The 14,916-nt window shown below is 39.2% G+C and overlaps 1 protein-coding gene across 10 annotated transcripts in view; it reads left to right on the plus strand.

The window, feature by feature from the left end:
• ERH (ERH mRNA splicing and mitosis factor) overlaps positions 1-14,916 on the plus strand; it is an 892,055-nt gene that overhangs the window by 436,736 nt on the left and 440,403 nt on the right. Inside the window, exon 1 of one of the 10 annotated variants that reach the window (XM_050797420.1) lies at positions 10,991-11,000. The exons of 8 other annotated variants lie outside the window; for them this stretch is intronic. The gene's annotated coding sequence lies outside the window, so the exon portion shown is untranslated. Of the gene's footprint in view, positions 1-10,990; positions 11,001-12,402; positions 12,413-14,916 lie in introns of those variants that run through there. One more of the 10 variants, XM_050797424.1, reaches the window with a different exon arrangement.

Genomic DNA, 14,916 nt, shown 5'->3' on the forward strand with positions numbered 1-14,916 from the left:
GGGAGGAAAAGGTGGGAGGATCACTTGGGCCCAGGAGGTTGCGGCTACAGTGAGCCGTGATCGCACCACTGCTCTCCAGCCTGGGTGACAGAGTGAGACCCTGTCTCAAAAAATAGATACAAATAAGTAAATAAATAAATGATAAAGTTTATTAAAAAGTGGAGGTAAGCAAGTGGATTCTGTAAAGATGATGGCAACAGCATAGTTTTTTAATATCCCCCAAATACAGAGAGAGCAACCAAGATAGCAAAATAAAGACCCACAGACAACATCGACAACATTATTAAGTGGCAAAGTCTCCCTACAAACCACTAAGTTCATGTACATGGGAACAAGCCTTCAAAAGCATGAGACTTGCATGGTATTGGAATCTGCTGTTTGAGCAGGAGCAGAAGAAAGATTCTGAGAACAGAAAAACCCCAAATTCACCAGAAAATATGGTGAGTCAACCTAAGAAGAATAGCTGAAGTAGAATGGCGCTTCTGTGAGATCCAATCTGTGGGTCAGGGCAAGAGGACCACCACGCAGTAACAACTCATGGTGCTGGCATAGCCTGAGCCCTATAAACTCTCAGAACTGACAAGCATAAGCTCATTTAAAAAAAAAAAAAAAAAAAAAAAAAAAACAGCCCCACATTGAAGAGAAAGTACTGCAAATAGTACCCACATGGAGCTGGATTAGGCAATAGGAGTAAAGGATAAAAAATGTAAAATAAGGCCAGGTGCTCGTGCCTGTAATCCCAACACTTTGGGAGGCCGAGGCAGGCAGATCACCTGAGATCAGGAGTTCGAGACCAGCCTGGCCAACATGCCAAAACACTGTCTCTACTAAAAATACAAAAATTAGGCAGGTGTGGTGGTGCTAGTGTGTACCTATTGTCCCAGCTACTCGGGAGGCTGAGGCGGGAGAATTGCTTGAACCTGGGAGGCAGAGGTTTCGGTGAGCCGAGATTGCACCACTGCACTCCAGTCTGGGCGACAGAGTGAGTGAGACTCCATCTCAAAAAAAGGAAATGTGAAATAAAAGAGTGGACCAGATGAAACAGATCTCAGAAAACACCAAACCATGTTTTTATCACCTTGCAAAAACAGAAGAGGAGGCTTTAGAACCAAGAAGCTAGAAAAGCTCTCCTGACTCAACCCTCTTCTCCAAAAATACTCAATTCACTTAAAAAATTTAGTAACAGAAAAGGATCACTTCAATATCCAAGATCAAAGACCAAATCACTTATAAGAGGAAAAAACGAGATTCTCATCAGACTTTTCTACAGCAATGCTTTATGCCAAAACACATGGAATAACATATTAAAGATATTCAAGGAAAAAAAAAATGAGCTGTGGATTTTATATTAAGCCAAAGTGATCTTTAAGCACAAAGGCCACAGGCAAACTTTTTATTTTTTAGTAGAGACGGGGGTTGGGGGTAGGGGGTTTCGCCTGTTGCCCAGGCTCAGTCTCCCAAAGTGCTGGGATTACAGTCACGAACCACCACACCTGGCCCACAGGCAAACTTTCAATAACATGCAAGAACTCAGGGATATGCTTGCCATAATCCCTTCCTGAGTAATCTACTAGAAAATTAGTTTCAGGAAACAAAAAATGACTGCAAGGATACCTATGTAAGTACTGATGGTAGACATTAAGAATGCACTTGCCTATACAAATAAGACCAAACAGGGATTAAAAGTGAGACAGGATACCATGTGATGATTATGTCCTCTAATAGGGTAAACAGAACTCTCACAAAATGGGGAAGAATGGAGAGTGTGTATGAAAACTAGAAGGAGCTTACCGATTGCCTTATATGTAACATCTAGGAGAAAGAAAACATTACTTCAAATATTGGTGGGAAAGCAAGGGCCAGGGAGGAGGTTACTATGACAATTTGATATTGTTCATACTATGGCACCAAAGACAATAGTCCACCTCCATAAAAAAAGAGACAAAACACTAGTGAAATTATAAAATGCCAGCACTTTGGGAGGCTGAGGTGGGCAGATCACAAGGTCATGAGATCAAGACCATCCTGGCCAACATGGTGAAACCCCCATCTTCACTAAAAATACAAAAATTAGCTGGGCGTGGTGGTGCACACCTGTACTCAGGAGGCTGAAGCAGGAGAATCACTTGAACCCGGAAGGCAGAGGTTGCAGTGAGCCGAGATCACTGGACCAATGCACTCCAGCCTGGTGACAGAGCGAGACTCCATCTCAAACAAAAAAAAAAGAAAGATAACCATTAGAAAAAATTAAAACCTTCCTGAATACCAAAAGATATATCAAGAGAGAGAGAGAATGAAAAAAATCTACAAAGTGAAAGACATATAAGATATTGTATGATAAAAGAGACGTATGATGTATATCATAATACGACAGAACTGAGCCAAACACATTGATCATATCAATAGTGTAAATATGGTTAACTCGCTCATTAAAAGGAAAAGATTTTTAGGTTGCCAACGAAGCAAAATGAAAATCTATGCTATACACAAGAGACATACCTAAAACAAAGAGATTAAAGTAGTTAACAGTGTTTACATGGACAAAGATATACCAACTATATGTAAATCTAAAAAAACACCAACAATAGGAGTCACAATTTTGCTATTTGATAAGACAGAACTTACATTCAAAAAAACAAAATAGTAAAAGAGACAAAGGCGTTTTATAATGATAAAACCTATCATTCACCATGAAGACATAAAGTTATTAACATATAGCAATCACTTTCATAAAGGAGAAACGACAGTATTTGCAAGGAAAAATAAAAATAATAGGAGACTTTAACATATTTCTCTTGAACCCGGGAGGCAGAGATCCAACAGAACACATATAAAATAATACATTATGACCAAATGGAATTTGGTCCATAAATACAAGACAAAACATTAAGACTTTACGATAGTGAGGTAGGTCTTATTAGTATGTATCCAATTCTGATCCCTAATAACAGAATACAGCTTTTTTTTTTCATCTTCCTTTAAAACTTTACTTTAAATTAACAAATAATAATTACATATATTTATGAGGTACAATGTGATGTTTTGATATATGTGTACTGTACATTACTGAATGATTAAATCAAGCTAATTAACGTACCCCTCATCTCTCACTTACCTTTGTGTGTGTATGTCATGCAGACATTTAAATTTTGAAGTGTACATTATATCATTATTAACTATAGTCACCATTCTGTGCAACAAATCTCAAAAATGTATTCCTCCTAATTGAAACTACAGCTTCTTTTTAAGTGCACTTGAAACAGTCACCAGATTGACCATATCTTTGGTCGCACACAAAAAAAAACTCACTTAAGTCCCAAAGAACACAAATAAAAACAAAAACATTCTCTCTATATAATTCTACAAAACTAGAAATTAATAGTAAGATTTTAAAACCTAAAGGTTTTTCTACCTAGGAACTAAAAATCACATTATTAAACAATCCTTGAATCAAATGAAGAAATACCAGAAGAAGTTACAGAATTTCGTGAAAGTAGTCATGAGGAAAACATGACATATCATAATCTGTGATATACAACAAATACAACAAAAGCAGTTAGTGGGAAATTTATTGTATTAAATATCTATATCTATGTGAATCAAAATAAAGGAATAAGCACCAACTCAAAAAGCTAGAAAAAAAAATCAACAAGGTAAACAAAAAATAATCAGAAAATAAACAAATAAAGATTAAAACAAATTAATGAGTTAGAAAACAAAAAACAATAAATACATTTTAAAAGTTGGTTCTTTTTTTAAAAAAATCAAAAACAAAATAAACACAAAATCTAGGTAATGTAATCAAAAAAAATGAGAATGGAAGGAAATACAAATATTCAAAATTAGAAATGAAGAAAAATAGCTAAGAAAACAAAAATGTTTCCCAAAAATGAGATTACCTTGCATGACAATAGGCAAATAACTTTCAAACCTATATAAGTGGATATTTTTAAGAAAAATATAATTTGCCAAAATAGACAGTAATAGAAGTTTTTCTAAGAAAATTTAAGCAGATCAATTGTCATAGAAGAAATAGAGAAAATACTTAGAGACCTCCTCCATAAACCAAAAAACGGACCAGGCCCACATGGTTTTACAGAGGAATCTTACCAAACTTTTAAAGATCAGATAATCCTTATGCAATTTAAACTATTACAGAGCATAGAAAAAGAAGGAAAACTTCTAATTTTGTTTTATGAAGTGAGTGTAATACTGATACCAAATTTGGCAAAGATTACACACAAAAAATCAGTCTTGCTTATGAATACTGTTACAAAAATCTTTAACAAAATAACAAACAGAATCCAACAGAACTCACATAAAATAATACATTATGACCAAATGGAGATTGGTCCATAAATACAAGGGCAACTTAATATTAGGAAATCCATTAATAGGCTGGGCGCAGTGGCCCATGCTTGTAATTCCAGCACTTTGGGAGGCTGAGGCAGGTGGATCACTTGAGGTCAGGAGTTTGAGACCAGCCTGACCAACATGGTGAAACCCTGTCTCTACTAAAAATACACAGATTAACCAGGCGTGGTGGTGGGTGCCTATGATCCCACTACTCGGGAGGCTGAGGCAGGAGAATTGCTTGAACCCAGGAGGAGGAGGTTGCAGTGAGCAGAGATTATGCCACTGCATTCCAGCCTGGGCAACAAAGTAAGACTCCACCTAAAAATAAATAAATAAATAAATAAATAAATAAATAACAGAATCCATCAGAACACATAAAATAATACATTATGACCAAATGGAGTTTGGCCCATAAATACAAAGGTAACACAATATTAAGAAATCCACTAATAGGCTGGACAATTGGCTCATGTCTGTAATCCCAGCACTGGACAGTGGCTCATGTCTGTAATCCCAGCACTTTGGGAGGCCAAGGCAGGTGGATCACCTGAGGTGAGGAGTTCAAGATCAGCCCAGCCAACATGGTGAAACCCTGCCTTCACTAAAAATACAAAAATTAGCCAGGCATGGTGGTGGATGCCTGTAATCCCAGCTACTCAGGAGGCTGAGGCAGGAGAATCACTTGAACCCAGGAGGTGGAGGATGCAGTGAGCCAAGATGGTGCCACTGCTCTCCAGCTTGAGTGACATCCACTAGTGAAATCCATTCTGTTAATAAAGCTAAAGGAAAAATCTTATGATCACCTCCATATTTACAAACAATATAAATTTTTTTCTAATAGTCAATGTCCATTCATTTTAAAAACACTCAGTAGAATAGAAGCCAATGGATACTTTCTTGATGTAATTATACAGAGAAAGAGATATACTGCATAGTCATAAGGGAGAAAAAATGGAACTAATGCTTACATCGTAAATCAGGAAGAATTCCAAAAATATCAGAGATTTCAATGTTTAAAAGAAGACACTACAAAATACTAGAAATATGGATAAATTCTTCTGTGATCTTGGAGTAGGAAAAACTTTCCTATGACTCAAAATCAGAACAAGAGGAAATTTAACATGATTACATAAAACATAAAATGTACTGCATGGCAAAAAGAACTATACACAAAATAAAATGACAAATAATAAACTGAAAAAAATATTTCAAATTTATATCACAAAAGGGTTAAAATCCCTAACATGTAAAAATCTTCTAAAAATAGAGAAGAAAATGCCAAAAGCTCTATAGAAAAATGAGCTAGAGGACAGGCATGGTGGCTCATTCCCATAGCCTCAGCTACTTAGAGGGCTGAGGCAGGAAGACAGCTTGAGTCCAAGAATTTGAGACTTTAGTGCACTGTGATTGCACCTGTACTTCAGACTAAACAACATAGTGAGATCCTCTCTCTTAAAAATAATAACAAAATTATATACACACATACACAGACACACACACACACACACACAGAGTATGCTACCATGTTTTCAAAGAAGAGTAGACTACGAATATATATATTTGTATTTTTATGGAAGGATCAACCATAACACTTTTTAAAATAATTACCTCTGAGGGAAATGGGGTTGAGAATACAGGGATTTAAGAAAAACTCCTTTGAATACAACTTCATTTAAAATATTTGACTGTGGAATTATACAATTTATTTATAAATTATACAACAAAAATACACTTACAGAGTAATACCTAGAAATCAAAAGTAAAATGTAACAGGTGACTCCAACTATATGTTCAATTTGTAGCATTAACCATCCCAAATAACAGTACAAAAATGTGTACATCCCTAATGAGATATACCCTAGGACCAAAAGCCCTACAAAAACCACAACCTCTCAAGTGGTTTTCAGTATTCCTAATGCTGGTATGTGTATTGGTATTCATATTCTAAAATTGCTGTGTGTGACGTGTGAAATAAGTCAAATAATCAATTTGACAGTGACACTGAAAACCAAAATATGAGGTGTGGTCAAAGGTGCTATTAATGTAAAATTAATGAGGTTGTGTTTTTCTTTTTTAATATACAATCTTGGCCAGGCACAGTGGTTCATGCCTGTAATTCTAGCACTTTGGGCAGCTGAGGTGGGTGGATCACCTGAGGTCAGGAGTTTGAGACCAGCCTGGCCAACATAGTGAAACCCCATCACTACTAAAAATACAAAAGTTAGCCAGGTGTGGTGGGAGGTGGCTGTAGTGCCAGCTACTTGGGAGGCTGGGGCAGCAGAATAACTTGAACCTAGGAGGCAGAGGTTGCAGTGAGCCAAGATTGTGCCACTGTGCTCCAGCCTGGGTGACAGATGAGACTCCATCTTTTGAAAGAAAACTACAATCTTGAATTTGAACTAGAAATATGAACTCATGATTAATTTTATCCTAAATATCTACATGTGTACACACATCTTTTCTAGTTCTGTCCATACAAAACGCCCAGCTATACTAACAAACTAAATAGTAATGAGCACTCAAGCACATAGATTATGGTCTCTAAATATCATTCCCATTAAAAGGAGTTGGAGGCCGGGCGCGGTGGCTCAAGCCTGTAATCCCAGCACTTTGGGAGGCTGAGACGGGAGGATCTCGAGGTCAGGAGATCAAGACCATCCTGGCGAACACGGTGAAACCCCGTCTCTACTAAAAAAAATACAAAAAAAAAAAAAACTAGCCAGGCGAGGTGGCGGGCACCTGTAGTCCCAGCTACTCCAGAGGCTGAGGCGGGAGAATGGCGTAAACCCGGGAGGCGGAGCTTGCAGTGAGCTGAGATCTGGCCACTGCACTCCAGCCCGGGCGACAGAGCGAGACTCCGTCTCAAAAAAAAAAAAAAAAAAAGGAGTTGGAAGTCTTGACAAATGGATAATTCTGAGGCAGGAAACGTACAAGATAAATCTGAAATATCTTATGGTATCAGATAGCAAGGAAACTGCCAAAGACTACTAAGATTGTGTCAAAAAGACTCAGGAGTCAAACCAAGTAAATCCTCACTGGCTGAAAATGGGACAATTTTACCATTGATAAAGATAATAATTGTAGGATTGAAACACATCAAGTATATCTAATTCATTAGCTCATATCAATACTAAAAGAAATCATTGGTAACCTTTGGAAGATGCTAGAGAACCAACTTACTACCTTCAAAACTGGTAAATAAGTAAAAAAAAGAATAAAGGTTTCAGCCTACTTTTTCTACAATATTTGTTATAATTAATAAACTAGTTAGTGTTAGTTGATTAAGACCAATTCTCTTTATAAGATTACTCTAGCTAAACAACAAAGAAATGTTAGCAGAATATAATCATTTTTCCAACCCATAATGAGTCAATCTATTAAGTAATGATCATCAATGACTGGCAATATAATTTTACTTATTTATTTATTTATTTATTTATTTATTTATTTATTTTTGAGACAAAGTTTCACTCTTGTTGTTCAGGCTGGAGTGCAATGGCATGATCTCAGCTCACCACAACCTCTGACTCCCGGATTCAAGTGATTCTCCTGCCTCAGCCTCCCCAAGTAGCTGGGATTACAGGCATGGGCCACCATGCCCGGCTAATTTTGTATTTTTTTTTAGTAGAGAAGGGGTTTCTCCATGTTGGTCAGTCTGGTCTCAAACTCCCTACCTCAGGTGATCCACCAGCCTCCACCTCCCAAAGTGCTGGGATTATAGGTGTGAGCCACCATGCCCTGCCAGCAATATGATTTTAAAAACAAAAATAAGCAGAGACATTACCTCCCAATGGAGGTACACAACACCACCTATGAGGTAGTCTTACAAAACCAAAAAACAAAAGAGAAACAAAACATCTTTGAAATGTACCTAACTTCAAATCTAATTTCCAAGATCCAACATAGGAGAAACATAGGTGACAGAGGAACGTGTTAAACACCACCACAGTTAAAAATCGGCAAAAGTAGGAAACTTACAGGGCAAAGAACTAGTTTCTCCAACAACAACAACAAAATTACTAGAAAAATAACGGCAGAGGCATCTGCAGATTAAAAGAGACATAAGAGCCATACCAACCAACTGCAATGTATGGGCCTTTCTGAATTCTGACCTGAACAAACTTGGAAAAACTGTAAGACAGTTAGGGAACTATGTACACTGATAATTTGAAGGGGTGGCCTGCCTCTCCACACCTGTGGGCGTTTCTCGTTAGGTGGAATGAGAGACTTGAGAAAAGAAATGTGACACAAAGGCAAAGTACAGAGAAAGAAAAAGTGGGCCCAGGGTACCGGGGCTCAGCATACAGAGGACCCACGCCAGCACTGTCTCTGAGTTCCCTCATTATCTTCACCATCTTAGAAAAAGGGAAGTGGCAGGATAATAGGATCATCGTGGGGAGAAGGTCAGCAGTAAGACATATGAATAAAGATCTCTGTGACATAAGTTTAAGGAAAAATGCTGTGCCTTGATATGCATATGCAAACATCTCCATAAACCTTTTTAGTGCATAAAGAGCAGCATTGCCTTTAGCATGTCCCACCTTTCGCCCTAAGGCGGTTTTCTCCTTTCTCAATAAACAGAACATACAATCGGGTTTCACACCGAGATGTTCCATTGCCCAGGCACCAGCAGGAGACAGATGCTTTTCTCTATCTCAACTGCCAAGAGGCCTTCTTTCCTCTAATGCTAGTCCTCTTCAGCACAGACCCTTCACGGGTGTCAGGCTGGGGGATGATTAGGTCTTTCTCTTGCCACGAGGCCATATTTCAGACTATCACATGGAGAGAAACCTTGGACAATACCTAGCTTTCCTAGGCAGAGGTCCCTGCGAACTTTGGCAGTGTACGTGTCCCTGGGTACTTGAGATTAAGAAAATGGTCCCGGTGTGTGTTCAGTTCCCACCTATGAGTGAGAACATGCGGTGTTTGGTTTTCTGTTCTTGTGATAGTTTGCTAAGAATGATGGATTCCAGCTGCATCCAAGTCCCTACAAAGGACTCAAACTCATCCTTTTTTATGGCTGCATAGTATTCCATGGTGTATATGTGCCACATTTTCTTAATCCAGTCTGTCACTGATGGACATTTGGGTTGATTCCAAGTCTTTGCTATTGTGAATAGTGCTGCAATAAACATACGTGTGCATGTGTCTTTATAGCAGCATAATTTATAATCCTTTGGGTATATACCGAGGAGGGGGGAGGGATTGCATTGGGAGTTATATCTGATGTAAATGACGAGTTGATGGGTGCAGCACAGCAACATGGCACAAGTATACATATGTAACAAACCTGCACATTATGCACATGTACCCTACAACTTAAAGTATAATAATAATAAATAAATTAAAAAAAAAAAAAAAAAAAAAAAAAATGGTGATGACTTTTCACAAGCATACTGCCTTCAGGCACTTGTTTAACAAAGCACACCCTGCACAGCCCAAAATCCTTTAAAACTTGAGTCACCACAGCACATGTCTCTTGCAAGGACAAGGTTGAGGGTAGGGTTACAGATTAACAGCACCTCAAATACAGAACAAGATGGAGTCTCTTATGTCTACTTCTTTCTATATAGACACAGTAACAGTCTGATCTCTCTTTCTTTTCCCCACAATAATTGAGGATAATTAAAGGGTTGTTAATTTCTTTAGATATAAAAATGGTATTGGATTATGTTTTTTTTAAGAGTCTTTAAATTTTAGTGACACATAACCAAATGTTTATGGATAATATAATACAAGAACTTGTATTTGCTATAATCTCAGCACTTTGGGAGGCAAAAGTGGGTGTATCATCTGAGGTTAGGAGTTCCAGACCAGCCTAGCCAACATGGCAAAACCACATCTCTACTAAAAATATATATATAAAAAATTTATATATATATAAATTATATCTTTATATATATTATATATAATAAATATATATTATATATTTTATATACATATATAGGAGAACTTGGATTTGCTTGAAAATAAGGTGGTAGGGAGAGTGAATGAGGTAGACATGAAAAAATGTTTGTGGAAGTTGCATAATGGGTACAGCAAGTGATATGGGTTGGCTGTGTCCCCATCCAAATCTCACCTTGAATTGTAATAATCCCCATGTATCAAGGGTGGAGCCAGGTGGAAATAATTGAATCATGGGGGCGGTTTCCCCCGTACTATTCTCGTGGTAGTGAATAGGTCTCACGAGATCTGACGGTTTTATGAAGGGGAGTTCCACTGCACACATTATCTTCCCTGCCACCGTACAAGATGTGACTTTGCTCCTCATTCGCGTTGTGCCATGATTGTGAGGCCTCCCCAGCCATGGGGAACTGTAAGTCAATTAAACCTCTTTCCTTTATAGATTACCTAGTCTTGTGTATGTCTTTATTAGCAGCTGGAGAGCAGACTAATACAGCAAGTTTAATGCAAAATTGTTTTACTTTTGTGTGTGTTTAAAGCAAAAAATGTAAAACGAAAGAAAGAGTGGGATGGGGGAGATTGTGATCTGCTGAGATCTCTGACAATCACACTTCTATGAAATGAGGTAATTATTCATCTATTCCAGTTAAAATCAGTCAAAGGTGCTCCCAGAATTTCTCTGTTGGCTTACACATAGGTAAAGCTCCAGATAGAACATAGGGAAACGAGGCATAGGGGGGTAACTGAGATCTCATCACCTGGGCCCTGGGTTCCATTCTTCACTTCTGTGGATCATTTTGCCTGTATGGCAGCTTACTGTTGCTTGATTCAGCTTTAAATTTTGATTTGACTCTATTTTCTATGACCAGACGTTTTGCTGTTCATGTTTACTTCCACAATACAGCACAAACTATGGCAAACTGTTGAATCTTAGTTTAATTAACACATTAATGCTTTCAGAAATGTCTATGTAAATGTCAATAAAGAAAATAAACAATTGAAAAGGAGAGTAGGTAAGAGGACCGGAGAAGTAAGGTAGGAACTGTGAGGCCAGCAGGCTGGAGGAGTCCTTAATGTAGATTATGCGATTGCTCTGGGAGTGCAACAAAGGGGAAACCCAAATCAACTGGTGCAGGCATCATCTCCAGTGTCGTCCAGGATCAGCCTCCCACCCTACCCGAGCGGGGCCCAGATCCAAGTGCATGGTACACTTGGGACACCAACATTAGATACTCAGGGGACCTGAGTACAAAAGCCCAAGGCAGGGGCTCAGAGGGTTCAGAGTTACCACCCACCAGGAGTCACAAGTGTCCTGGCACAGTGACCCACTGAGAGCTGACTCTGTGAGCCTACTTCACTCCATACCTGGTCTCTGCTAGATACAACTAATCCACAACCTCAGCTCTGCCTGCATGTGAAGAAAGAGAAGCAAGAAGCCACATGGTGTAGAGGTGGAGAGCCATGGCTTAGAGTCAAGAAAGTTGATTGGAGCTCACTGAAGGCCGGGCCTAGATTATTACTGTATTTATGTCTTCAGTGCCTAGCACAGGACATGGCGCCCAGATCTAAATACACACACATGTACATACACACACACACACACACACACACATACATACACATACACGCATACATACACATACCTACACACACATACACACACATACATATACATACACACACATACACACACACACATACACACACACACAGCAACCCTAGCAATAGACAAACAGAAAATGAGATTAAAAGGCAGAGTTCTGATAACGGTAAAAAAACAAAAAAAGGTGGGTGGGGTCATGTATTATTTTAAACATAAAATTTTTTAAAGAATGTCAGAAATTTAAGGATAAGTTTCAGTTTATACAAATAATATGCAGATCTTATGCAAATGTAGGTCCCTGGGTGTTGACCATGACAAACCAGACTGGCTTTCCAGGCTTGTTTGCCCACACTCCCACTCCTCCACCAATTCCAAGCACCCAGGGCTTCTTGGCCAGCCCTGGCAGCACATAGCTCGGCTCCAGCCATGCAGAAGCACCAGTTATCCTTGGCAGCAAGGCCCAGGCTTGTGACCAGCCAGAGGAGGTCTAGGGTCATTTCACTGTGAATTTCTTGAACTATTTATTTCCTAGCAGACTGAGTATGGGGGTAGGGATATGTCTAAGATTTGGGGAAAACATACAACTGTTTCATTTCCCTACCTGGCAATGCTACATGGCTCAATGGTACCCATGGAGTCCACAGACCTGGTTTCCAAAAAATCAGTTCAGAGAAGTAAGATGGTTCATGGGGCAGAACAGCTTAATGGGCACAGGATTCTATTTTGGGGTGATTAAATATTTTGGAACTAGACAGAGATGGTGGGTGCACAACATTGTGAATGTACTAAATTCACATATTATGTGAATGTACTGAATTTTTCACTTTAAAAAGGTTAAATTCCTGTCATATGAATTTCACCAAAATAAAAAAATAAGGTGGTTCGATACAGTGGCTGAGTAGAAAATTTGCACCCGAGAATCAAATATCATGACATAAAAAGGAAAATCCAGTTAGAAAAGAAAACTGAGGGGAGGGGTTCCACTTGGAAGCAGTAAACAAAGCTAAAGCTATGAAATACCAGAGATTAAATTTAACAAGAAATAGGTGAGATGTATGCACTTAAAAGTATTTAAAACTGGGCTGGGCATGGTGGCTCACACCTGTAATCCCAACATTTTGTGAGGATGAGGTGAGTTCAAGATCAGCCAGGCCCACATGGTGAAACCCCATATGTGATGGTTAATACTGAGTGTCAACTTGATTGAATTGAAGGATGCAAAGTATTAATCCTGGGTGTGTCTGTGAGGGTGTTGCCAAAGGAGATTAACATTAGAGTCACGGGCTGGGGAAGGTGGACCCACCCTTGATCTGGTGGGCACTATCTAATCAGCTTCCATCGAATATACAGCAGGCAGAAGAATGTGAAAAGGTGAGACTGGTCTAGCCTCCCAGCCTACATCTTTCTCCCATGCTGGATACCTCCTGCCCTCAAACATCAGACTCCAAGTTCTTCAGTTTTTGGACTCGGACAGGCTCTCCTTGCCCCTCAGCTTGCAGACAGCCTATTATGGAACCTTGTGATCATGTAATAAACTCCTATATACATACATATACACACACACACATATATATACACACACACATATGTATACACACACACATATATATACATATATATACACACACACACACATATATATATTCTATTAGGTCTGTCCCTCTAGAGAACATTGACTAATACAGATTTTGGTACCATGAGTGGTTCTAGAGGAACAGAATATTAAGGATGGAGTTCTTTCACTGGTTTTGTGGTTTCTGGAGTTGGCTGCTTAATATGATTAGACCCAACAATGCTAAGGACTCTACTTCTAATAGTATAGAGAACACTGATAGTCCTTGGTGTAAACCATTTAAAGAGTTTTGCCAAATAAATGCATTTGACTCTCCTGATTCACCACTCATGAGAGGTAAGGAGTTTAGTGACTCTATACATAATACCTTTGACCATATATGGAGAACAAAGGAACATAATGAAGCTAGTTGGTTGCTCCTAAGTTCAGTGGACAAAGTGATTAAAGAAAATGATGAACTCAGGGATTCTGTCTCCTGGCTTCACAAGCAGATACCAAGTCTCAAATCTGCTAAGATTGCCCAGAATGAGAGTCTTATCTGCTGTACAACTGAAATTGTGGAAAAACAGAGACAAGCTCTTATGCAAATGGCTGACCTGCAATGAAAGGTGCATACACAGCCTCGCCAGGTGTCTACTGTTAAAGTGAGGGCATTGATTAGAAAAGAATGGGACCCTGCAACTCAGAATAGGGACGTGTGGGAGGACCCTGATGAAGCTGGGGACACTGAGTTTGTGAACTCTGAGGAAACTTTTTTGCCAGAAGCAACAGCTTCCCCATCCCCAGTAGTGGCAACATCCTCACCCGGACCCATGCTGCCATCAGCCTTTCCACCTTTGTCTGAGGAGATAAACCCTGCGCTGCCGGAGGCAACAGTTGTGGCCTCCCCTGAGGCAGTTGCCAGGAAAAATAACGTTGATTCTCCTCAGGGGCCACCCCCAACACCCCTGTTTGCTTCTAGACCTATAACTAAAGTCCTGGCGGGCCCCTAGAGGTGAGGTTGAGAGTGTGACCCATGAGAGGGTGCGCTACACTTGAAAAGTTGAGTTTTCTAATTTATATAAACAGAAATCTGGAGAACAGGCATGGCAATGGATATTAAGGGCATAGGATAATGGTGGAAGGAACATAGAGTTGGATCAGGCTGAATTTATTGATTTGGGCCCACTAAGTAGGGACTCACTTTTAATGTTGCAGCTCAGGGAGTTAAAAAAAAAAAAAAAAGGTTCTAATAGTTTATTTGCTTGGTTAGCTGAAACATGGATTAAAAGATGGCCCACTGTGAATGAGCTGGAAATACCTAATCTCTCTTGGTTTGATGTAGAGGAAGGGATCCAAAGGCTTAGGGAGATTGGGATGATGGAGTGGATTAGTCCCTTTAGACCCACTCATCCCAGCTGGGAAGGTCCAGAAGATATACCCTAGACCAATGCATTGTGAAATAGATTTGTGAGGGCAGCACCTGCATCTTGGAAGAGCC

This window comes from Macaca thibetana, chromosome 7 (genome assembly GCF_024542745.1).
Source record: "Macaca thibetana thibetana isolate TM-01 chromosome 7, ASM2454274v1, whole genome shotgun sequence".
NCBI classification, from domain to species: domain Eukaryota; kingdom Metazoa; phylum Chordata; class Mammalia; order Primates; family Cercopithecidae; genus Macaca; species Macaca thibetana.